We start from the raw sequence: 27,245 nt of genomic DNA on the forward strand, positions 1-27,245 counted from the left end.
TGTAAATGGGTCGTAGGGATGCGCCACATTTACGCCGCAGTTGCGTGACGCAAACGTGGCGCATTCCCAACATAAATCTGCCCCAAAGAGTCAGGCCCTACGCGTTTCTAGCTTACACAGCTCTCATTCACAGGCCCGTGTCGAGTGAGGCAATGGAAAACAGAGCTGACACCTGTTTGCAATTAAAATACATGCAGCCCTTAGTGGGCCTCAAGGTGAGTTTTCAAATGCATTGTGGGCTCAAGCCAGAGGTGTGGCTCTGCTCCAAGGTCCGCTTGGAACCTCAAAGCAAGCTTTATTGTAGCTTTTGCCTGCCTCCCACGCTATAACACCTCCGTTACCACCCCACCCCTCCTTCTCTTACTTGCCCCTGACCTTATCTGTAGAGTTCTATCCTGACTCCAATTGCTTTCCAAGCTGCATGTAAACCACCAAAATGGCTGCTTACTACTTCCTGCTATGACACATAATAGCTCAATCACTGGGTTCACTTCCACCAATCCACCAGACATTCTTCGCTCAGCATCACTTACACTTGCACACACCCACAGAATAAAAACGGGAGGTCGATCATTCTCTTACCAAGCCGCTAAATCTTGGAAGCTGAAGACCTGGATTTTCAATTAGCCTTCTTGCTGGATCATCGAGACTTCCTATACTCAGACCCATTCTCACCACATGCCTACTCTCAGCTACTCAGTGCCTGGCATGCTTAAAGTGCAAACACCCAATATGTACGTCTAGGTGGTGCAGGTGTGAAAGGATAGTGATTTCACAAGGGGTGACCTGAAAGAGCAAGAGAGCTCTTTGCTGTTAAGGTGAGAACCCTTACTTATCCTAAGGTGACATGCTTCCTCATTGGGTTCCTGCCTCATACTGGGACCGAAAGGTACCCAGTGTCGGCTACAACTTCCCAAAATAATAAAGGTGAGGAGTGGAGGTGTTTTGTATATCAAGATGAGCAATGAGAAGGTCCTATAGCGAGGGTCAGAGTGCAAAGATAGTGTCGCTAAAACTATCTTGTGGTGGGCGAAAATTGTCCTTTATTCTAGTGTCCGCCATTGGATAGAGATAAAGATTGATTGGACAGGGGTAATGAAACTACTCTATTTTATGTGGTCAACATTTTTCTGCCAAAATAAAGTTCAAAGGCATTCGACAGGACCAAAAAGATATGTCACTCTAAAAACCTTTTATCAGCCATACATTCGACTTGGTGGGTATTTGCGTGACCTCATCAATGCAGTAAGGTCCGCCTATAATCCCCCACCCAAATACAGAGCTTATCTGTTTCTATGTTCCGTCTCAGATGTGGGGTTGGGGAGAGGCCCAATTTGCCTAAAGTGGCCTTTTCAACACTCTGGTGCTTCTGTTTCTTCTTCGACTCACGCGTATAAAGCTTCAGTTAAGAGCCCACCTTTCTTTAATTGTCAAACTCTTGTTTCAAATGAGATTAATTTGCTAGGCAGCCATTATTTAAGGTAAATCTTCCTCTTGGTGATATTCTTCAACATGGAGGCAAACGTTACCACAAAGATGAAGAATGTGGAGCTTCCCTCACACAGAAGGAGGCAATACATCCAGGTTTTTACAACAGAGCTCCATATCTTTAAAATCCTTCAAAAAAATGATTGCAAGTGTATTGGAAGCAGCATTTACAGTCAGATAAGGGGTCTCTTTTCCTAAGGTACCCAAGGTGTGAACATGGTTTAATGGTTAGAGTGGCTGACCCTGAAACTGGGAAACCAGGTTCGAGTCTGGTAGGAGGTTCAAGCATGCTGTGATCCTGGGCAAATCACTTACTATCCCAGTGCCTAAAGAAACAATGAATGTGTCCATCTGTAATGCAACTGGTGCTCATGTAAAGCTCTCTGATACCTTCGGGTCAAGTTTGGACTATATAAAATCTGCAACAACAAAAAATGGACACTGTTGACGGTACTCAAGATTGTTTTGATGGGAGGACATTTTGTTCAAGGCGCTGTCACAATAGTTACAGCATTTAAGGCAGAATCTGATGGTACAGGACATTCTTGATTCTTCTCCAGCCCCTACAAATGTAAGTAGCATGAATCACTTCCAGCACCTTGGTCGAAAAAGAGAGTACTGGGATCATAATGGAAGGCAGTTGACCATCAGTTGTTTCCAAGGTTTGTTGGTCCACTGATACCCCTTACAGAACTTTACTGAAAAATTCCCATGGACGGGTAAAGTTGATTCTCTTATGGCTGGTCTTTTCTCCTAAGGGTTCATAATCTTGGAAGATTGAAGCAAAAGACAAAGAGTTGAACGCAGCAATTAAATGGTCCTATGCAGCTCCAAACTTTTTGGTCAGTGCTTGCACCTATGCAAACTACACAATGCAGTCCCTGTTGAAGGAGTTTCAATACTTGGCAGTTCAGACACAGAATGGGACTGATTTAACTCCAAATCTGGCCATATGGAGCAACAGGTGTGTTTTCTCTATGAAGTTTCTTTTAATCTGTTGGGATAGACTGCATCATGTTCTGGAGCAGCAATAGCAGACAAACACATTTATGGATGTGATCTTGGAAGGCAGATGCTTCCCAAAAGGCATTACCCATGCATCTCCGCTTCACTGGAGCTAGGCGTTTCGGGCTTCGGCTTGAGGATCATGTGCAAATATAAGCAGATCGCAAGTTACTCTATCCACTGCTTTCATTCTTCAGAGGAAGAAGGGCATCTCACAAGAGAACAATTGGTCCTGCATTTGCAGCAAGAAAGGGATTGCAGCCCTTTCATGGAAGAGGTTGTGACCGGGTAAACCCTGTCTCAAGCAAATCCTGTTCGCAGTGAAACCAGCCTGCTGTGCCACTAGCCCCTGAAAAGCGCAGACTATGCCAAGATAGTCCAGAAACCAGTTGGGGGTTGGTTGAAATATTTTCAAAACTGGGACAAACATATTTCAGAGACTAATTTTAAAGAAGCACTGGCACCTTATCATAGGGGACCCAACAATAGGACCACAGACAACGAAATATCCTTAGATCACATATAGGAAATCTAAGTCTTTGAAGGATCATATTGTAAGGAGTGAATATCTAGGGAATACAGAATCTCAAACCTGGTTACAGCAAAGAGAAGGTTTTAGAAAGTGTTTGAAATGTAAAGCTTAGAATCATGGGTAAAACATCTCAACTTTAAGACAGTTTTTAATAAAACTGTGAGAAAAATAGTTGTTTTACTTGTAAAACAAGTTTCGCAGTATACATTTTAAAATGTCCCTGTGAGAAGATATATGTGGGGAGTATCACATTGCCAGCTCAAAAAAGGATATTACAGCACAGAGGAGCGATAGTCAGTAAAGACCGTAGTTACCCTGTTGCTAGGCACTTTGAGAAGGAACAACAAAGCGATTTGTCATTGATGCTGTACAGTTGCATAGCACAGGTACCTAGAAAAAGGAGGGGTGGAACCAGGGAAAAGGAATTACAGAAGTTAGAAACATACTATATCCTCGAACTGGCCAGCAAAGAACCAAATACATTTTATGTGGACGAGGATTTGTTCACATGCCTATATTGAAAACTGTTGTAGAGCCTGCACACTCAAGAGAGTAAGTAGAGGAGGACAATAGGCACTAGCACTTTAAAGTAAGAGAGCACTTTAAATCATTATCAAATAGAATTAGCACTAGCACTTTAAAAAATTAGAAAAAGAAATTGAAAAAAAATCCATTTTTGTTAAAAATGTATAAAATTAGATAATTTAGAAAAAAAATTCTGTTGATGTATGAGCACTGGCGCTTTAAGTAAAGGAGAGTAGTATATAGTATATAGGTTTAAAGCTTTATTTCGATTTTTGTAAGTTTAAAAAATCATAAAAGCTACAACAAGAATAAAATCATGCATAAAATACTCAGAAATAACATAGCATGTACGACAAGATACATAAATGCAATTATTAAGAACATATTAGGCTTTTCCATTTTACATGCCTGTGTATAAGATTCATCAGTTGTTTAAAAACAAACTAAGATCAAATCTGGTGCAGAGTAATAACACGTGGTAGACAGAGTCCCCTTTCACCAAGTGTTATTGTTCGGTACTCTGGGGCCAGGGTATAAATCAAACAAGTCCCAAGTAGAAATAGGGCCATCTCCAGGTTTTGGTTGAGAAAATCTTAAATAGGGCACAATGTTCCTGTGTTTAAATCTGATTAATATCAGGTCTCCCGAAATGTCTTTAGGCAATCTGCCTAGCCACCCCACCCTCCTGACGCTCAGGATTCCGCCATCTAAGGAAGGCAGCAGCGGTCTGTTGTTGTTAAGCCAAAAGATGGTCTTATTTAGCAGATCCTCGCTTGTTTCGTGATTGCCCTGACCTAGTTCAGGGACCCCGGAGAGAACGGACACGTAGGGGGCAGCTTCAGGGGGTAAATTAATTCGATTCCTTCTTACTTGAGGATACCTAGGGGCTTTAAAAGGGGCTCGAGTAGGCTTAGAAGTGTTATTACGGCCCCTAGGAAAGGGTGTGCTCAGAGAAGAATCAATTGTTCGTGCTTTCCTGTATTTAATAGAAGTAGACTTGTCAGGGTTTGTAGAGAGCGTGGATCGTGGGGAAACAGCAGAATTTACAATTGGTGGGTAAATCCTTTTTACTATTTGTTCAACACTGGTCAACCTGTCTCCCAACTCCTTAATTTTAGTGACCAGGGGTGATAGAGCTGCTTTCAACAATCGCTCAATTTGGGCCAGTAGGGTCGATTGAAGGGGGAGAACAGAGTCATTTAATGTAGACCCCGCATTATATGGCGTTAATACAATTGGATTGGCAGGGGAAGGTGAGGAGCTACAGCACATTAGATCGACATTTAATGGAGTCTCCTCGTTGTTCATTTTGTTGGGTGACTCCCGGGATAGTGTATTAGCTTGAAACAGGATTAATTCAGGGGATAAGGGTACACCCTGGGTGGTACAGTTTATGAGATCAGTGTCTCTCCCCACTTTGGGGGTGGTTAAATATATCAGGGGCATAGTTTGTGCCACACACGGCATTAAGCTCTTCCCAAATAGACATTGTGGTTGGATTATAAAAGGCCCGATTACGACACTGGGCAATTGAACATAATAATAATGTATAAGGTATAATGTCTCTGTACCTCTTCTTATGATGGGACCAAGTGGGGTGGCCCGCCCCGTCCTCCTCCGGCCTCTGAGGGCCACAGAGGGCCCGCCCTTTGCCCGGGCTTAGCCCCGGGCGCTGACCCGCGCGCGATCCCGCGACGCGGGGGCTCGCGCTGGCCTTATGCGCACCTCCGGGGGCGGGACAGGAGGCGCGCCTTCCTTGGCGCAAGTGATGCTGGGGGATGTAGTCCCCGAAACCGCCGCCTCGCCGTGATGGCCGGGAGGCGGCAGACAACTGGAGGCAGAAGGGCCGCAGGGAACCCGGCATCCGTCAACGGCCCAAGCAATGGCCTCCCAGGTCAGTGTCTGTGTCTGTGGCAAGGAGAGTAGTACTGTAGGATACACTTAGAAAGTCTAGGTGGAAATTGGCAGCTATGGAACAATAAGCACATATGCACTTTAAAAAATAGAAACTTTCCTTTTAAGGTATTTCGCTCATTTTAATGTATACAGTTGTATGGAACTATCAAGGTAAAACCTATTAAAATGAGTATAAAATGTACTAACAATGATAAATAAGGTGCAACTTGTGAAATACGAAAATGCTCAAAAATGGCGCCATTATTATCCAAACTGCTTGTGACCCCTTAAAGCATGAATTGTCCACCTTTAATGTCGATATTTTGTGAAAAACGTGTGTGTACTTAAATGAAAAACAAAAATGGGGCTCAGTATAGTGACCAAGGCTGAGAGTAGCACCCAAAACGCATAGATGCCATCACTCGAACGAAAATAAAACTAGAGTGAAAACCCGTGGAGTGCCCGTTTCAGCTCTGTTGCAAGAGAAGGAGGGGCTGTTTTGGACCGCCACCCCCCGCCATTCCCCGGGGCTTTAAAAAAAAAAATACATCTGTGTGGGGGGGCTTGAGCCCTCCACACGCCCCGGGGACCGCCACCTCCCCGGGGCACTAATATTCTAATTTGGGGGCCCGTTATGGACCCCCAAGTCCCAGGGACCACCACCCCCGGGACTGTGCATTGGTTATGAGAGGGGCCGCCCACCCCCCACCCCCCTTCATGGAGCCAGTGATGATCCTGGGGACCACCACCCCCCAGGGCCAGCTCCTGCAGTGTCCCAGGGTGCCCATCCCCGGGACACTGCTTTTTGCAATGACAGGGCGGGAGCCTCGCAGCTCCTGCCCTAGCATTGCAAACTGCTTTGCTTCATTGAAGCAAGAGCAGGTTTCCCTGCTCTCGCTTCAATGAAGCAAAGAAGATTGCTTGTCCACGTGGGGAGCTGCATGTTAGCAGCTCCCCATGTGGAAAAGCAATGCCGGCTCCCGCAGGACGCGGGGAGCCGGCCGGGACCATGAGGTCATTGGGGCTCCCCACAAGGTCCCCAAAGGAGAGGGCCAGCCCCGGCAGATGGGGTCCCCGGGACCATATTTGGCCTGAGGAAGGGGGCCACGCGGCTTCCCTCACAAAAAAAAAGGATGGCCAGACCCCTCAAAAAATAATAAATAAAGGTGGGCCCCGGGGGATGGGGTCCCTGGGGCAAATAGAGGCCTTAGGAGGGGGGCCATGCAGCCCCCTTCCTATAAAAAACTTTCTGTTTGGCCGTGCCCCGGGGGATGGGGTCCCCGGGGCCAGAATTGGCCTTGGGAGGGGGGCCCACGCGGCCCCCTTCCCATTCATTTTTTTGTTGTAAAAAGGGATAAGGCCCTGGGGGATGGGGTCCCCAGGGCCCACAAAAAGGTCAAAGGAGTGGGGCCACTCAGCCCCCCTTCTAAAAAAAAAAAGACCGCAAAGGTGCCATCACAGAAACACTCTGCAAACGTGCCCTGTGGCGGGTTTTAAATGGGGCAATTAATTCCACTTCAATACTGGGGGTCCCTGGTGGCCAATTTGCCCACCAGGTACCTCCAGTAAGCGCCACAGGGCTGTGTTTCAGAGAGGTGGTCCAGGCCATGCCCGTTTTTACACCTCTCTGCAACGTAGCTCTGTGGAGCGTACTGGAGGTACCTGGTGGGCTAGTTGGACCCCAGGCACCCTTGTGATTCAAGGGGACCTAGTCCCCCAATTTAAAAGGCACCATGGGGCGCGTTTGCACAGTGGTGAAGGGAGGAGGCGGGCCTAATGTGAAATGTGTGCAAACACGCCCTGTGGCGTGTTTTACGTTGGGGAATTAATTCCTCTTCAATCCTGATGGTCCCTGGGAGCCAACTAGCCCACCAGGTACCTCCAGTAAGCACCACAGAGCTGCGTTGCAGAGAGGTGTAAAAAGGGGCGTGGCCTCTGAGCAACTCTCAGCAACGCAGCTCCCTGGCGCATAGCTGGTGGGCTAGTTGGCCCCCCCGGGACTCTCGGGTTTGAAGAGGAATTAATTCACCAACTTAAAACGCGCCACAGAGCGTGTTTGCACACATGTCACCTCAGGCCCCGCCCCCTTCCTTCACCACTGTGCAAATGCGCCCCCTGGCGAGTTGTAAGATGGAGAATTAATTCCCCTTGAATACTGAGGGTCCCTTGGGTCCAACTAGCCCACCAGGTACATCCAGTATGCCCCAGGGAGCTGCGTTGCAGAGAGGTGTTCAGAGAGGTGTTCAGAGGCCTTTTAACACCTCTCTACAACGCAGCTTTGTGGCGCTTACTGGAGGTACCTGGTGAGCTACATGGACTCCAGGGACCCTCAGGATTCATGGGGACTTTATCTCCCAACTCAAAACCCACCACGGGGTGTGTTTGCACAGTGGTGAAGGGAGGGGGTGGGCCTGAGGTGACATGTGTGCAAGCAGAATTCCTGAGCGTTGTTTGGACTCCCAGCACCCTTTCTCCACCACTCTGCAAACGCGACTACTAGTTAAAGTAGCACATTTCTGCACCTCTGACTTAGAGGTAGTTATAATCCCCTTGCCCAATTATGTACTAGGGCACAGCTTTCCAAACTTTTGATGATGATGACACACCTTTTAGGCAATCTTCATCTTGTGACACGGCAATGCGAGCGAGCAAGCCTGAACCGAGGGTTCGGGAGGGTTCTCCCCCGAGAATTCATTTTAAAAATAGTGGGCAAATGGTGCATTTTCAAGCAAATTTGAGAAAGCAGGAAGGTTAATAAAGCAATTGTGAATCTGGTCTAACAAAGACAGTGACTGGCAAAACTGGGTGTAAGCAAGATTAGGTTTGTGCCTGAAACAAGAATATAATGATGCACACATTGACACATGCCCCAGTCAAGTTGCACCCACGACCACTGTTAGCAGCTCTCGAGATGCTTTCCAGATAAATCGAGGCACGCATGCACATCCTGGCAGGCACCTTTAAACCCAGATATGAAGGTACAAAAGGCAGATTCTGAGGGCCAGCTGGCCTCACTGGCTCACACAGTCCCGTACAAATGCCTTTTTAGAGACAAGGAGCTGATAGAGCTCAGCCTGCCCCTCCCTCCTGGAAGGGGTCACATGAGCAGGACCGCTGACCTTTGGCTGTTGCCTGAAGTCCAGAGAGACTTTCTGATGGAGCCATTGTTTATCTTTCCAGATGCACAATACTATGGCATGGTTAGCCTTCAGAAACAATGTCCATTAAAAATAATAGGAGGGCCTTTTAATAAATTCTGTTTGATTTTTCATGCATTTCCTGTGCCGAAAGTATTTTTATATGTTACAGTACATGACGTGCCGCATTATTTCTCTGCTGGATATATTGTCAAGAAAGAACTACAGAGGAGGAGCTTTGTGCGCATCCAAGATGGCCGCGTGAGCTCAGGGCTCCCGAGACCCTCGTAGCCCCCGAATATATCCTGTCGTTTATCCTGTTTACTGTGGAGTGCTTCTTGCAGCGGAACCGAAGGAGTATCGGATGCTGAAAAACGTGTCCCGAACGTTCCCCGGAAACCAGAGTTGGAGAATCGGAAAGTTTGAGGCCTGTTTCTCTCGGATGTCCGGTACTTGAGTTGGCATTGTGCCCGAGTTGTAGTGCGACAACAACGGCTTTTGGTACCGGAAGTAACTGGCCCGGCCTCGCAACTTCATTTGGTTTCACTTTTGATTTTGCCTGGAACTCTCGGCAACCCCGCTGGGGTCCACTCCAGATCATCTGAGACCCTGGTTGGCGACAGTGGTGCCATATTATGAGGACACTTCAATAGAGGACAGACCTGAGGAATCGAAATCAGGAATTTTGGCTGCGTGTCGCGCCAGTGAGCGCGCCGCCGCCTGTGCTTCTTGCCGATTACTGGATAGTATGGAACTACAGATGGCTAGCAGGCTATCCTAAAGAGTCGACAGCAAGGGGCTTGATATTGGTCCAACTACAACGACTATCGAGCATTGTCGCCCCGAACTGGACGACGAACATAGGATTGTCCCAAAATGGCGACCAAGCCGGAGGGAGTTAAACGACAATCGAAATCCATTAGAGGGGGAAGGTATACCCAATCTAACAACATGGACCGGTATGCACAAACGAAAGGGTCGCCTAGTGGACTGGGAAAGTCACAAGAAGGATTAAAAGAAACCTCTGTCCTGGAAGCGGAGCCGACGTTACAAGACATTATGGTCGCCATTGATGGGATCAAGTCCTCTCTCGGACAGAAGATGGAGACCCTGGCTCATAAATTGGTCACTGTGTCTATTGAGGTAAATTTGATTCGGACAGATCTCACGAAGACGAGTGAGAAAGTGAAATCACTGGACATTAAGACGGCTAGTCTTACGAATGATGTAACAGAATTACAATCGGAAGTTCGGACTCTGACGGCCTCAAATGACCCGGCTATCCGTAGACTGGAGGATTTTGAAGTGTGGGCCTGGAGGAACAACGTACGTATCATTGGTATGCCGGAAAAGGCAGATGGGCAGGCTGCGGACCTCTTCGTCGAAGATTTGGTACTCAATCATCTTGGGCCCGAAGGCCTGAGCAATTTCTTTACCATCGAGAGAGCGCACAGAATTCCCGGAGGTGGACCGCGTGTCGGTGTCCCGCCCGACCTTTGATAGCGAGAATATTTAATTTTAGGGACAGAGATGCGATCCTCCAGGCCTCCAGATCTGGGGGCCCTTTGAAGTACGAAAACTCGTCCATCAGTTTTTTTCCGGACGTCACGCAGGCAGTCCAGAAGCAGAGAATGAGATTTATGGGGGTTAAACGGAAGCTTCGCGATAAGGGACTCAAGTACGCCATGATGTACCCGGCCAAGCTGAGAATTGAACATGATGAGAGAGTTTACTTATTTGACAAGCCAGAGATCGCAGCGGACTGGTTGGACAATATAACTGCTCAACAAGAACCTCAGAGACAGAATGGAGATGAAGGAGGGGGCTCGCAAGAACAAGAATAAGTACTGTTACCATGGGAACTCTGGAAAATTAGGGAACGGATTATGGTTGTACTCTTTCCGATAAAATGTTTTAGCACAGTAACTAAGGCGGGTCAACGGGCTGTCGGTGGGTCTCTTTCCTCCTCATATTTAGCTTTTTGTAGTTTAGTTTAGATGTTGGGGCGACAGGCACACTGCAAGTTGGGGAGGCTTGATAGTCATAAGCAGGGGTGCAGGGTGGGGGGTAGTGTAACGGAAAGTTTGGTGGGGGGGTGGGGAGGGGTGTTAATTTTTTGTTTTGTTTTTGTGTTTTTTCTGTTTTTGCAACGCATTGTACTCCAAGATTGCTTATTGATGGTGCGGGGGGGATTGGAGGAGGGTTGGGCCTTTTTTATGTTCCGTGATGGGGGGGTAGGGGGTTGCGAGTATTGAGTTGGAATGTGAATGGGCTGGGGGATAAAATCAAGCGCAGTGTGGTCCTACAATTTCTCAAAAGACACTCCCCGGATGTAGTTCTACTTCAGGAAACGCATCTGGTAGGGAATGCATGTAAGGCGATGCATAGAAAAGGCTATCGGCTGGTAGCACATGCTGGATTTACTTCGGGGTCCCGGGGGGTTGGGATCCTCCTTAGAAATTCTCTCCCGTTTGTAGTTGACTCCGTCATTGCAGATGAGAGGTGTCGATATATAGCGGTGTCAGGACGTTGGGAGGGATATACTCTCTCCTTGGTCTCGATTTATGTCCCCCCGGGTCTGCAAACCACTACCTATACTGAGTTGGGGAAGATTGTTTTAGACCTTCCCAGAGGGTTGTTGATTCTGGGTGGGGATTTCAATGCTGTAGTCTCCGGCACCATGGACAGGTCTCCGCCCCGTGATGCGTGACGGGCACAAAGATGGCTTCCTGACTTCCTGGAGGCTCTGGGTCTGGTGGATAGCTGGAGATTGTTTCATCCTAATCAGCGACAGTACACCTTCCACTCCGGTGCTCATGGTAGTCTCTCTCGAATCGATTATGGTCTAGTACCGGCGGCCCAGGCGTCGTACATTACTGAAGTAAAGCATCTGGCTAGAGGCATTTTAGATCACTCGCCGCTCTGGATTAGATTTGAAATTACCTTAGGTTCAAGTGGTAGAATGGCGCCCATTAATCCCTGGTACTTGCGTAATCCTAAGATTCGCAAGGAATTGTTAAAAGCGTTGGAACACTATTTTCAGGAAAATGAGGGTTTGGTTTCCTCGTCGATCTCGCTGTGGGAGGCCTTTCGGATTGTTATTAGAGGTCAAGCCTTGTCCCTGATCACGGGAGCCAAAAAACAGAAAGAAGAAGAATTGGTGAGAGTTGAATCGGAAATAGCAAACATTGAAATGGAAATAGAACAGGAGGTGACCCGTGCTAGATTGCATGCTTTGCAACTTAAGCTGCTTGAGTATAGGACGCTAGTCACTGATAGTGCGAGAGCCTTGAGCCGAGAACAACAAGGGCGTCTATATGATGTGGGGGACAAGGCCGGTAAATTGATTGCTTGGTTGGATAAGAAGGATAGAGCGGACCGGGTGGTTCCCGAGATTGAGACGGAGGAGGGGACTTTTATAAATTACCCACAAGGGATAGTGGATAGTTTTGCTGATTATTTTCGTGCCGTTTATACTTCCGTCTCAGATAGGCCGGAGGAAGATTTGTGCCTATTATTGAGGGATATTCAACTTCCATGTTTGACAGAGGAGGATCGCGACCTCATGGATAGTAAGCTTACCGCGGATGAGATTGCCGTGGCGATGCGCTCTTTGAATTCTGGGAAAGCAATGGGCCCCAATGGTCTCCCGATCGAATTATAAAAGCTTAGACCGGACAAGATTGCCCCCTATTTGAGAGATATGTTTTTGGAAGCCCCAGAATGCGGGGTGTTGCCCCAAGAGAAAAGAGTGGCCTTGATAGTGGTGATACCTAAGGAGGGGAAGCCGAGATCCAATTGCACCTCGTACAGGCCGATCTCATTGCTGAATTCGGAACCCAAGATATTGGCTAAAGTGTTGTCTAATAGGTTGATCAAGGTCATTAGTGAATTAGTACATCCCGACCAATCTGGATTTATTCCGCACAGAAATACGGCTTTGAACCTAAGGCGTTTACACGGGGTTCTAGCCAGGGCGCATACCTTGCGAGAACCGGCCATAATAGCGTCATTAGATGCGACGATGGCCTTTGATACGCTGGAATGGCCATATCTGTGGGCTGTTTAGGCTAAATTCGGTTTTGGTCCTGAGTTCATTACCTGGGTGCGTCTATTATATACCGAGCCTCTTGCGCAGGTTGTTGTGAACAATCGTGTTTCGGCGCCATTTTGTCTTGGGCGGGGCACTAGACAGGGGTGCCCGCTCTCTCCCCTTTTGTTTTCACTGGCTCTGGGGGGGACTTTTCCAGCGAGGAGCTTACCGGACAGCATACCTCCACGCCGCAAGCAGCTCCAGTGCCAGCTCCTGGGTGGGGAACGCTGTAGTCTCGCCGCCACAGCAACAACACCGCGGCTGGAGACTACAGCTCCCAGCGAGCTTTGCGGGCACTTCCTGCCTCCCGCACTCTTCGCGCCCGTAGGCGCTACATAGAGCAGACGCTCCCTCGGTGGAGTGGGGGGACTTTTCCAGCGAGGAGCTTACCGGACAGCATACCTCCACGCCGCAAGCAGCTCCAGTGCCAGCTCCTGGGTGGGGAACGCTGTAGTCTCTCCGCCACAGCAACAACACCGCGGCTGGAGACTACAGCTCCCAGCGAGCTTTGCGGGCACTTCCTGCCTCCCGCATTCTTCGCGCCCGGAGGCGCTACATAGAGCAGACGCTCCCTCGGTGGAGCGGGGGGACTTTTCCAGCGAGGAGCTTACCGGACAGCATACCTCCACGCCGCAAGCAGCTCCAGTGCCAGCTCCTGGGTGGGGAACGCTGTAGTCTCGCCGCCACAGCAACAACACCGCGGCTGGAGACTACAGCTCCCAGTGAGCTTTGCGGGCACTTCCTGCCTCCCGCACTCTTCGCGCCCGGAGGCGCTACATAGAGCAGACGCTCCCTCGGTGGAGCGGGGGGACTTTTCCAGCGAGGAGCTTACCGGACAGCATACCTCCACACCGCAAGCAGCTCCAGTGCCAGCTCCTGGGTGGGGAACGCTGTAGTCTCGCCGCCACAGCAACAACACCGCGGCTGGAGACTACAGCTCCCAGCGAGCTTTGCGGGCACTTCCTGCCTCCCACACTCTTCGCGCCCGGAGGCGCTACATAGAGCAGACGCTCCCTCCGCGTCGCGGGACGCGCGCGGGCGACGCCGGGCGGCGCCCGGGCAGAGGGCGGGCCGTCTAAGGCCGTCCAAGGACGAATAGGGACGGGACGGGCCACATCTCTAACATCATGGGTAAGCGCAAACTCGTGACAGCGCCGGTTGGCGAGGCTAAAGCTAAGGTCCCTAAGTACACCACTAGCATCATCACGTATTTGACTACGAAAGTGTCTGAACTATCAACCCAGATTGCAGAGTCAGAGCGTGAATTGGGTTTGGAAACTACTCCGGTAGGCGCGGACTCATTAAATACCTCCACCATTAACTGCATCCCGTTGGAACCCAGGGTTATTATTGAGTCATGTAGGCCAACTCAGCCACAATCTCCCACGGTTCTCCCGACCCCGGTACTGCCGGAAACAGTGAGACCATCTATTACGGCGTTTACATATGATTCAGGAAGCATAGCTTGTAGCCAGCCTGGGGCTCAGCGCGCATTGTGTGTTACTGAAGAGGGTATCTCAGCTCTACTTGAAAAACTTTTCTCGGATAGGCTGGAATCCGCCCTTATCCAGATTGCCACTGACATTACTGAAACATTGAAGGATTGTGTTAAGGAGCTTCTGGTGAAATGCGAGCGCATCAATGACATTTTAAACACACGGGCTCTTTCAACTACTATACAAGAGGCGCCTTGCTCAACAGCGGTACAGGTTCCTGCACCCAAGCCTGGTGGCCCATCCACTACTGTTGCTAGTGTGGCTACTAAAGTGACTCCTGAGAACCCTGCTCAAAACAAAGGGGAGGTTAAAAAGGGTTTATCTGCACCTTTGCTAGAAGCCGCATTTAGTGAAACCCCAATAGTAAGGCCTAGAGCTACACAGGGGGGCCGGGGGAGTATGGTACCCCCAGTTAATTTACCTCCTGATGCAACACCATTTGTAGCTATACTGGTTAACGTACCGAAACTTGCTGTGGGGGAGGTTGAACACCATGAAACACTTTTAAAGCATACTAAAAATTGGTGTAATGCGAATTGCACGGGTGCAAGTAACATCGCAGATAATATCTTGACAGGAAGAAGGGTTGACTGGGTGGGCACAACCAGGAAAAGTGTAGCTGGAGACTGCGTAATTGTAAATTTTAAATCAAGAAACTTCTCCAGCCGTCTCTTTTGGGATGCTTCCCCACTGGATTCAGTAGGCAAAGGTGTTCGTGCGATGCCCCTTGGCTTTTTTTATCCCCCAGTTAGTAGGTTAGGTGGTGGAGAGAACACTATGTCACATCTTATTAACAATGTATGGGTTGAAGACAAACCTATTCCACCTTTACAAGCGAACCGATGGGTGACCAAGCAACCCAGGGCTGGTGGCACAGTTAATTCTGTAAAAAATATCCCTACCAATGACTTAATATTGTCGAATAGATTCTCGGCTCTGGCAAATAATTTAGATATTGATTGACTAGAGCATAGTCATAATAGCCTGAACGTCTCTTGTAATGAAAATGTTTCTACTGATTTGTCATGTAACACAATCACTGCCGTAAATGACCCTTTAGCTTTGGGTAGGGGGAACATCAGGCTACTTTCCTGGAATATTGCGGGATTACGTTCTAAGCAGGATGACCCGATTTGGCTACATAAGATAAAAGAACACGACATAGTGGCCTTACAGGAAACTTGGGCACGAGAAAATGCTTTGTGGGTGGATGGTTATACATCTTTTTTTGTCAAAGCACAGAGTTCCACGTTGGGAAGGGATAGGGGGGGCTTGTTGCTTTTAGTCTCAGTTAACGTAACAGGCACTATTAAGGAAATCCCCAGCTCCTCATATTATTTTCAGCTGGTGGAAATTCTCAAAAAGACAATAACAAGATAGTGCTAATAAACTGTTATAACTCTGTGCAGGGGGGTCCTCTTAATTTTGTTTTAGAAGAGTTGTCTTCTTTTTTAACTAATTACATGTCAAAACAAACCACTTTTGTTCAACTCATACTGATGGGAGATTTTAATGTTCATTTGTGTGGGCTACATTGCCAGATTGAGGTTGATACTGGCCCAGAATATACGACTCTGCCACATTTTGAGCATAGCCTTAAGGGGAGGGCAATGGAGGATTTGCTTTCCTCTAATGATTTATTTGAACCAGGGTTCTTAGACTTAAAGGAGCGTGTGGCTACATACAACGCGAGGGGAAGTGAATCGATCATCGATTATATTTTCATGTCCCCGGGTTTGCTCCGCTATGTATTGTTTTATAATGCCATAGTAAGTGGGTTCAGTGACCACAACCCAGTGTCGCTAGTCTTAGATGCTTCTATTGGTCTACGCAAAGGGGCTTTGAGGTCCACCGCTGTGAAGGATGTGAGGAGCATAGTCCAGGGAAGGCGCCTTAAATGGTGCAAAGTTTGCCCTGAGGATTTCCTTGCCGTAATTGAGCAAAATATGGCAGCGGAATTTGGGATATGTAGGGATTCAGACATGGGGGGGAGGGAGGTAGTTTGCGCTTTTGAGGATATTTGCGCTAGAGTAGAAAAAGAGCTTATAGCTAGACCGGGGTGCCGCTCGCGCTAGGAGTTTGAACTGCTGCCTGCTTCCCTTGCACCAGGAGTGATTGGGCGCTCATACCTTGGGGATTCCTGTTGATTCCTGTTGTTTGGACCGACCGGCCGCAGCGGAGGTGAGAGGCGGAGGCGAGCGGGACTGCGAGGACCAGCAGTCCATCTGGCAGTGCCAGCTGGTTCCTCTTCCCGCCGCGCCTCGCGCCCCCTCCCAGTGCCACGCCCCCCTGCCTGAAGGTGTACTTTACTCCTCGCGGCCCCCGCTGCGCGGGTGCCGCTCGCGCTAGGAGTTTGAACTGCTGCCTGCTTCCCTTGCACCAGGAGTGATTGGGCGCTCATACCTTGGGGATTCCTGTTGATTCCTGTTGTTTGGACCGACCGGCCGCAGCGGAGGTGAGAGGCGGAGGCGAGCGGGACTGCGAGGACCAGCAGTCCATCTGGCAGCGCCAGCTGGTTCCTCTTCCCGCCGCGCCTCGCGCCCCCTCCCAGTGCCACGCCCCCCTGCCTGAAGGTGTACTTTACTCCTCGCGGCCCCCGCTGCGCGGGTGCCGCTCGCGCTAGGAGTTTGAACTGCTGCCTGCTTCCCTTGCACCAGGAGTGATTGGGCGCTCATACCTTGGGGATTCCTGTTGATTCCTGTTGTTTGGACCGACCGGCCGCAGCGGAGGTGAGAGGCGGAGGCGAGCGGGACTGCGAGGACCAGCAGTCCATCTGGCAGCGCCAGCTGGTTCCTCTTCCCGCCGCGCCTCGCGCCCCCTCCTAGTGCCACGCCCCCCTGTTATACTTAGGAGAATCGCCTCAGACGCGCAGCGGGACGCGCGCGGGGCGGTCACCGGGGCGAAGACCGGGCAAAGAGCGGGCCGTTTTAGGCCGTTAGAGGCCGGGAGAGACCGGACCGGGCCACTCCTCTAACGCCCCCGCTAATTTGCACCCCATTTACTTAATTACTTCGTTATGGCATCCAGAGCTCTAAGGAGCAAGTCGGTACAACATGGCACAAGCACTTTGGAAAATTTTTTCCCCAAGGCGACTTCCCAAATCAGCAAGTGTCACTTATCCACGGACTCGCACCTTGAGACGGGTCCCGAAAGTGTGTTCTTGGACCTTGAGGAATCTGCCTCAAATGATGCTAGCACACCCATCACTACGGACGCTACCCACATGTCTCTGCTGGACAGTATCGACCAGACTATCGAGTCGGTACTCCGGCAGCTAAGAACTCCGGTTACGCAGAGGGATCGTGACTCCCCACGGCCAGCGGGGACTTCCGACCACTCTGCTGTTCTGGATAGTATGGGTTTAACCACGCTGGAAGCGGGTCAAGTGGTTTTGACAACAGTCCCTGTTGACAGTGGGGTGACCCAGCCCTTAAAAAGGAAAAGGCCAGTCGAATTAAAGAGGGCAAAAAGGGCAAAATTTGTTGCATCTGAATCAACACTTGAAGACAGTACAGACATTTCGGTCTCCCCTGAGCTTATTTCACCTGGTTCTGGGTCGGATCTTGGGGCCTCGCCAGCTCCCGTGTTATCACCAGTGGTGGCGGGCCCATTTATCTTTGGTGGGCTATCATCTAATAGTTCAGATGCAGTAATAAATTCCCTCACAGCCACTATTAAGAACCTGTTAACCCCCATTTTAGCTAGACTAGAGGCTATAGAGAACTTACTTCAGTCCCGGGGAAACATTCCTACTAGGAGTAGCCCTGACTTAGCTTCAAATGTCCCTGTAGCCACCGGGAAACCATCTGGGGACAGTCTACCTCCTTCTGCATCACTACAGGCTTCAAGCAGGGCATTGCCTGGAGCAAATGGTGTGTCTACTTCCCAGACGCGCACTTTGCTACCTTCAGTGCCTGGGCCCCCTGTTCCGGCACCCAGGAGATCTAAGCCACCCCCTGTGCCGCAGACAAGGGCGACAGTGAGTCCTACAAACTCCCGAAGTGATGGTTGTGTCCCTCCCCTAGATAGACGCAGGGAGGTTAATCTGCCCCCAGAGGCTGTCCCATATACGGCAATCATGTTGGGAGTTCCTGAGCTAGCTGGTGGTGTTAGGGAGTCCCAAGACTCCCTACGTAATAAGGTTATAAGCTGGCTCAGCATCAATAGGCCGTTGCCCCCAAATTTGAAGGGTGAGGTTCTGATGGTAAGGAGGATCCCGTGGATTGGCCCTACCAAAAAGAACAGGTATGGGGACTGTATCGTTTTAAGTTTCAGGAGCCCGCATGTTGCTAATTACATCTGCAACTGGCTTGTAAGGCCAGATAAGTCCACAATCGATCTTGTACCCCTTTCTTATTTCTATCCTAGTGGTAGCAATACGGTGGGAGGGAGAGAGAAAGGATGGACCAGGGTGGGCTTTGCCGTAGATGGTTCCCGTTACAGACCAAGGCCCTCCTTGCCAACTGCTCAGGTAAACTTCACCCATCATAACAGGTTTTCCTGTCTGGACCAGGTTGATTGACCACAAACTAGGCCAATCTTGTCTGGACATGAAAATGGGGTGGATGGGGCGCAAAGCCACGCGGGTTTGGGTGTGATCCCCATGTCGGAACTAACCCGGTTCCAGGATGCTAATGAGCGAGGGGCTGATACGATTGATGATCTGTGCCAACTGAGTCCCCCACCTAACACCGGGCTAGTTCACATTCATCAAGCAGGGGCAGCAGAGCTGGATGGCCGCGCCGTCATCACTGTCGGCGGAACCGGCGCCTCTGACGTCGGTTCATCCAACGCTATCCTGCAATCTCATGCTGGAGCTAAGGGCAGCCTGCCACTTGATCCAGGATTGAGAATCCTCTCCTGGAATGTGGCAGGAATAGCGAACAAGGAGGGCTCTCCTGAATGGGACTCCCTGGTGGGTGGATGTGACATTGTTCTCCTTCAGGAGACCTGGGCGAGGGTCGCTCAGAACAGGAGAGGGTTTGAGGTCTTTGAAATCCCTGCCACATGGGCTGGGAGGGGGAGGCCATCTGGTGGGTTGGCAATCTGGATTGCGAGTCACACTGGGTGTCAGGCGGAGCGGGTACATACGTGTTCGCAGGACATCCAGTGTGTGCGGCTCACTTGGCCTGGTAAAACTCCGTGGGTCATTGTCAACGTTTACTCGCGCCCGGTTGCCTCGTCAAGTGAATCACCTACCTTAAATGATCTAGCTTCCTTCCTGGGTCAACTTCCGGGTGAATACAAGGTGGTACTTGGAGGGGACTTCAATTGCCACTTTGAACCCCTGGAAGGTTTACTCGATGGTGCCCTTACGGCCGAGGACGACCATTGGGGGGTTCCACCCTCTTCTTCCCCTCACCCTAAAGCCTGGTCCCCTCTAGCCTTACAGCTCATGTCCCTTACTTTGAATGGCGCGCTGAGGGCGTGTAACGGTCGTACTCCTTCCGATACCCCCTCGATGTGTACATTCAACAGGAGGGGCCACGAGTCGAGGCTAGATTACATCATGGTGGATATTTCACTCTGGCCCAAAGTGCGGGACTTTAGGGTTATCAAGAGGACAGACAGCGACCATAACGCTCTCTGTTTAAATATTCTGTGCCCTTCGCCCTTGACGGACTCATCCCCAGCTGGCCAAGGTGCTGATACGGGGGATCTGCTCTTGACCACAAATAGGCGCCGAGTTAAGTGGGGGAAGCTTGTAAATTCGGAGGAGTCAATTAAGAAACTTTACGAGCTGGCGCTCCCTAGCCTCATGGAGGTTGAGACCCTCCTGAATGAACCAAGAACCGCTGAGTACTCTGAGAAACTGGGAAACATTCACCAGGCTTTAGTGAGGGACTTGGCCGAGGTATTTCATCCGGAGGTCCCAATTCGAAAGAAAAGGACTCCTGTTCCCACTTGGTATACTCCAGACTGCAGGTCAGCAAAATCTGACCTTATTGCAGCCATAAAAGAGGGGTCAGATAAGGCCAAAGTGCGTGACCTGAGGAACCACCATAAATCAGTGCTGGTGGCTGCAAGGACCGAGTGGGATTGGAAGTACTGGCAGGACCTCTATGATGCCCTCAAATCCAGGGATCCCCGGCAGTTTTGGGCACTTATAAATAATGGGTCAGGGAATCTTAGCAAAGCGATTGAGCCTAACATAGCCCCTGCGGTATGGGAGTCCCATTTTGGGGCTCTCTACCTAGATACCAGTTTCTGCCCGGCCGAGGAGATGCAACTGGGTACTGAGGAGTCCGGAATGGAATTATGCCTGGGGGAAGTGGAGCTTGCCATAGAACGTCTAGCAGTGGGGAAGGCGCCAGGCCTGGATAGGCTACCCGGGGATCTATTCAGGCATCACCCGGATATCTGGGGTCCATACCTTCTTGTTCTATTCAATGCCATTCTTGGAGGTATGGCGATCCCTGGGTCGTGGTTGGGGGCAGAGATTGTGCCCATCCACAAGAAGGGCTCTACTCTGCTCCCTTCCAATTACAGGCCTATAAGCCTCATAGATGTGCCCCAAAAGATCTTTGCGCGCCTCATTTTGGACCATCTCCTAGATTGGGTCGAGGCCAATGACATCTTGAGCCCTTTACAGGCTGGCTTCAGAAAGAACACGTCGACCATGGATCAAATCTTTCGCCTCCTTCTTCTGTACTGGAAGACGGTTACGTTAGAGGGAGGCCGACTGTACATGGTCTTCGTGGATCTGAGGTCAGCCTTTGACCTCGTCCCGAGGGGGAAGTTGTGGGAGGTTCTGCAGAAGCTAGGAGTCCCCCCCCACCTCCTTAGAATCATCATTAGACTGCATGAGAACAACTTTGCGGTAGTAAGGTGTGGGAGGGATGGCAAGCCCTCGGGCAAATTCCCGGTCCGCCGAGGTGTCAGACAGGGCTGTGTTCTGGCTCCGACACTGTTCTGTCTGTACATCAACAGCGTCATTCAACACCTTGACGCTGTCGGGGACAATGATGCCCCGGTTTTGGCAGGAAGGAGGGTCCCGGCAATTATGTTTGCCGATGATACCCTCCTTCTTTCCAAATCCCCCATGGGGATTCAGAGGATTGTGGATGGTTTTGGTCACTTTTGCAGACAACACGGGTTGGAGGTGAACACAGAAAAAACTAAGTTCATGATCTTCAACCCTCCGACCAGGACCAGACCCAACCCAAAACTCGAGGGAACCAGTCTGGAAAGGGTTTCTACCTTTACATACCTGGGGGTCTCACTTCAAGAAAATCTGACTTGGGATTCCCAGGTGGCGAGATCTAGGCTGAAACTCTCCCAGCTTTCGGGCGCACTCCTGAGGGTATCTAATAAGTCCACCTTCAAGCCTGTCAGCCCGGCCTTAGAAATGTATAGGACTCAGGCGAAGGCGGCTGCCTTGTATGGCAGTGAGCTGTGGGGCCATAAAGCTGGGAAGGTCATGGCAGGGGTGGAAAATTGTTTCCTTAGACGTCTTCTTGCTCTTCCGCAGGGTACACCACTCCTCCCCCTAAGACTTGACCTGGGTCTCCCGTCAATCGCAGAGGACTTGCGGTCGAAACCGGTCAAGTATTGGCATCGGCTATGGTCCACTGAGGAGTTGCACCACTATAGGCAGGACCTCATACATGTCTTGAGGCTGGATGTAAATGGTAAGATCCCTTGGCTGGCACTTATCAAATCGGAATGTTCCGGCTTGAACTTGCCAGATCTATGGGATGACCCAGCTCAGGGATGTAGAAGGATTCCGCGCAAAACCCTGGCACAGCTTTACAAGAACAAAACCCTTGCTGATATGGACAGTGCATATGATAGTGGCACCCTGACAGGATGTTTTATTGTTTCCAAAAATTCTTTTGTTTTTGAACCTTTTATGGATTTTATCTATCCTCTTTTGGCGAGGAAACTGTTCCTGCAATGGAGGTTTGGTACGCTCCCTACTAAAGTTTTTACCCATAAGTGGTCGCTAGGGGGCGACAAGCTCTGCCCATGCTGTAAAGTTAAGGAAGAAGATGACTTGCACATAATGTTTTGTTGCCATGCCTACGGGAGCCCGAGGAGGCGCTGGTTAGCCCCTCTTTGTCGGAATCTGGGCTTCAGTAACTACTTACAAGCCTACAGGGTGCTGAAAACTAATACCCTGGGCCACATTGTGTTTGCGGTTTCCAAATTCCTAATGGCAGCATGGATAATAAGAAAGAAAATGTCTGTTTAATCCATTTTACCACGCTTCTCTAAACACTGCAGGTCCAGTTGGTTTTTATTGTATATATTGTCTTTTATCTGTATGTATTTTTATTGCTTCTTTTATGGCCCATGAGGCCGAAATAAAGAATTTTTGGATTGGATTGGATTGGCTAGACCAAAGAGGGGACCTATCCCAGCTTTTGGTTGGTTTGACCATACTTGCTCCAAGGCACATTCTGCTCTGTTGGAAGCGCTTAAACAATCCCCTAGAGATAGGTCATTGGTGGCACACTTGAGGAAGAAATATGCAGTGGCAATAAAGATCAGAAAAAAGGCTATTAAAGATGAAGCCTGGGATTCCTTGATGGATTCTGCTATCCTTAAACAAAGCTCCAAATTTTGGTCTATAATCAATAACCCTTTATTTGCTCAATCAAACAATTCAGATATAGAAGTAAACATAGCTGAAGCAGAGTGGCTCAAACATTTCTCTAATATCTATGGGTCAAATGAAATGGTCGAGACATTTAGTATGTCTTGTTTCTCAACTTCTCCTCCAAAGTTATGTTTCACTAAAACTGAAGTGGAGGTTGCTTTAAAAGGTTCAGCTGCAAACAAAGCCCCCGGTCCAGATGGGGTTCCTCTGGATCTTTATAAGCTAAACCCAGGTATGTGGGCAGAGCTACTAGCAAATGTTTTTAACTGTGTACTTGAGGGGGGTTTGCCAAAAACTTGGGCTTGTTCAATCATTGTCCCTATTTTTAAAAAAGGTCAAAGAAGCGATCCCAAATGCTACCGACCCATATCCTTGTTGGATTCTTCTATGAAGGTTTTGGGCAAAGTTTTATTGGCAAGAATCAACAATTGGTCTCTGAAAAATGACATCTTATCGGATGCTCAGTATGGGTTCCGCTCAGGAAGAGGCACAGAGGACCAGTGCTTAAATCTCCATCTGATAATTTCTAAATATTCTACGGTATCAAAGGGGTCAATCTTTGTTGCATTTATGGACCTGTCCACGGCCTTTGATCTAGTGAACAGAGCGCGGCTGTGGACTATGCTGTTGAAATTGGGCCTTGATCCCCCTCTTGTACATTTTCTGGCTGAACTTCACAAAGACCTAAAGGCATCGATCAGAATGGACCAAGAAGGTAATCGCACAGGCTGGTTCAAATCAAGCAGGGGTGTACGGCAGGGTTGCATCCTTGCCCCCATGTTGTTCACTCTATATATAAACTCATTGGAGAAAAACCTTTTAACTGCTACCTTGGATACACCGCGTGCAGGGGATACTCGCATCCCCGTTCTCCTGTACGCAGACGATGCTGCACTAATAGCTCGGACACATTTAGGCCTGCAGAGACTTTTAAATGCATTTAGTGAGTTCATGTCCTCACTTGACTTAGTGGTAAACAATTCAAAATCCCATGTTATGGCTTTTGGGGCTGTTAAAAACAATTCCAAATCGTTTTATTGTAATGGTGAAGTGATCACTAATGTCAAAATGTTTACTTATCTTGGTGTGATTTTTGATACAAAGGGTAGTTGGTTACCTCAAATTACAGCCAAGACTAAAGCGGTGAGGAGTTCGACAAATGCTATTTTAAGTTTTTCTAGGAGACTGGGAGGAAAGCCGAGCGGTGCTTTACTAAGCTTGTATAGGGCAAAAACTCTGGCAATAGCCAGGTATGGCGCAGGTTTGTGGGGCTATGTGAATACCGAAATCATTCAAAGGGAGGAAAATAAGTTCCTTCGGGCCTTATTAGGACTCCCTCAATCGACAGCTACATTTTCAGTTCACCAGGAGTTAGGTTTAGGGTATATCACCGATATCCTTTTAATGGCACCTATTCTCTTATGGATTAGGACCTGGATTAATAATAACCTAGGCTTAAACCATAAAATACTGTTGGACTGTCTAAAATTGGAGAAATCCAATAACATTGCTTGGCTGTCATATATCCATAGGTGCTCTTTGGGATTAGGACGCCCAGAGATATTTACTGCTCCCACGGGTCTGAAGAAATCTGATTTAAATTGGGTCAAACTCAATTTCTCGAAATTGAAGACCCTGGAGAGAGAGGATCAGCAACTCATTAAGCCCATGGTTAGAGCTCATTACCTAACTCTCACCTGCTTAGATATGCAGCCGTGCCTTGCTACAGTGAATACCCCTTTTCATAGGTGGCTTCTAGTAAAATTCCGGTTCAACCAGATTTACATGGTTCTGTGCGACAGTCAGGGTTGGTTTAAGCAGGAAGATGCACCTGTATGTAATTGTGATAATTTTCCGCGGCAGGATAACATGCATCTAATGCTGTTTTGCTATTTTTATAACACGCCCAGACAGAAGTACCTGGTACCCTTATTGAAGGATAAAGCTTTTCTCCAGGCAAAACCAGCCCTCCTATATCTCCAACTGTTGGACTCACCTTTGGTCATGTTTAGCGTGGCAAGCTATCTTGTTGCTGCAGTTAGGACTAGGAGGAGGCGATTGAGAATGTAACTTGGGGGTACTCTTTGGAAGATGAAATATGTTCCTTGTATCTGCAATTTTGGCTAATAATTACCTTCTCTTTTTAGCTGTTTTTAAATTGTTTTTAAACCGTGTACATAAATGATAATTCTGTATGTAATTTTTATGATATCAAATTGTCCTTTTCTATTGACTGTAGTATGCTTTTATGATTTTTTAACTAAATCGAATAAAGTGGTTTTTGACTTGACTTGACTTGACTGGCTCTTGAGCCTATTGCGGCTTGGATCCGTTGGGAGCCCTCGATCAAGGGTATTCGTTGGTCCCCGCAGTTTGAAGATCGGATCTCTTGATATGCTGACAACATATTACTTTATTTGACTACTCCCAGGAAATCCCTTAACGTTGTCTGTGATGTTTTGGCCTCTTATGGTAGAAATTCAGGATTGATAATAAGCTTGGCAAAATCCTATCTTTACGTATTGTGTGATGACGCCCCCATCCTGCCTCGTAATTGTCCTATTCAGATCGCTAAGGAAGGGTTCAAATATCTTGGGATTTATATTTCAATGGATCCCACAATTCGATATGACAAAAGCCTTCTCCCTCCACTGGCTCGGTTGAAAAGTGACGTAGCTGGCTGGAAGAAACTTCCGCTGTCGCTGCTAGGACGGGCTGCCCTTTTTAAAATGATGTCCCTACCCCGTTTTCTTTATGCCCTCCAGAACACTTTGGATGTGGTGCCAGCTAGTTATTTTCGAGAAGTGGAGGGAATGCAGCGTAGCCTACTTTGGGAAGGCAGACCGCGTATTGCATTAGCTAAGTTGATGCTCCCATGGTACGACGGAGGAATTGCCCTCCCTGATATTAAGAGATACTATTGGGCATCACAGTTGGGAGCTATAAATCATGGTACTTACGGGTCCAATACGGATCCGGGTTATGCAATGGATAAATGGCTGCTCCTTGGTGGTAAATATAGCAGAGCGCTGTACACCAGATCTATATAGAAAAGTTTGACAGGGCCGACTAGAGTGGCGGTACGTATATGGCATTATGTTACTTGTTCATTGGGAAGGAAAAACCGTCTGACTTTGGCTACCCCATTATTTGGATCGGTTAGGTTGGGCAGGTTATGGAATACGAAGTGTTTTGACAAATGGGACTTGATAGGGATTACCACCGTGGGCGATGTTTGGGCGAAGGGAAGGGTTAAGTCGTTTTCTGAATTACAAATTGAATATGAGCTGAGTGGGATGGAGTATTTTCGCTATGCGCAAGTGAGACATGCAATGAGGTCGGTATTCTCCGAGGGGCAGGAGATACCAGAGGCGTCCCCATTGGAAGACCGAATACTGGACGGGCATCTGCCTGATAGCACCATTTCTTTCATTTATAAAAAACTGATAAATCACAGAGCGGATCTTTTAGCAGAATTAAGGGACAAGTGGACGCAGGAGGGTATTGAAATCTGCAGTTTCTTCCCCTAAGGAAGTTGCGATTCCGGCGAGATTGAGGCTCGTCCAGTTGAAAATACTGCACAGGGTTTATGTCACGGGTTCACGTCTGATTAGAATGGGTTTAACGGAGGAAGGCCTGTGTAAGCGTGGATGTGGTCATTTGGGAACGTTTCTTCATATCCTGTGGGAATGTCGATATATGATAGACTACTGGAGCATAGTTCATAATGTTATGCAGGAAGTAACAGGTGTGACTCTTTTGCCGGAAGCTAGGAGATGTCTATTGAATATTTGGGAGCCTACAGACCTAAACACTGCACAAACTCGATGGGTCACTCTAGGGGCCATGATAGCTAAGCGGAACATAGCACAGCAGTGGGGATCTGCTAGGCCGCCTACGATAGAGGGGTGGAAAGAAAATATGGACTGGTGTATGTTCCGTGAAAAAACTGTTTATCTGGCAAGGGGTCGCCCTCGAAAGTAGAACAGTGTTTGGGGTCCTTGGAATCAGTACAGAGGAAATATTTGTGTACCTCCTGCAAAAGTTGTCTTTGATATTCCTCTTTCCCCATGACCCTTACATGTCAATCTGCCTGACATTTGTGCTCCATACCCCCCTTGCTAATATTTCTTGTATTATATGTTGAATTTGTGAACGACCCTCTTCTGTACTATGCACCGATGTATTTTTCTTTGATACCTTGTTTTAATAAAAAGAAATATTTAAAAAAAGAAAGAACTATAGACCATATTTGTCCTGTCGCCAATATTCATGTCAGATTTTAAGAGTTAAATACATCTAGGAGGAGTTGCATTAAGAGTGCCCTCTGGGGCAGGAGAAGCGAGGTACCGACTTTGCCAGGATTATTCATTTTGGTGTTTAACTAGCAAAATCCAGCAGGCTGCTAGAAGCAGCTGGAATTGTTTGAGACATGGTAGGAAAATATATAAGAATTGTTGTAGTAATGTCG

This window comes from Lissotriton helveticus, chromosome 5_1, assembly GCF_964261635.1.
Source record: "Lissotriton helveticus chromosome 5_1, aLisHel1.1, whole genome shotgun sequence".
Lineage (NCBI taxonomy): Eukaryota > Metazoa > Chordata > Amphibia > Caudata > Salamandridae > Lissotriton > Lissotriton helveticus.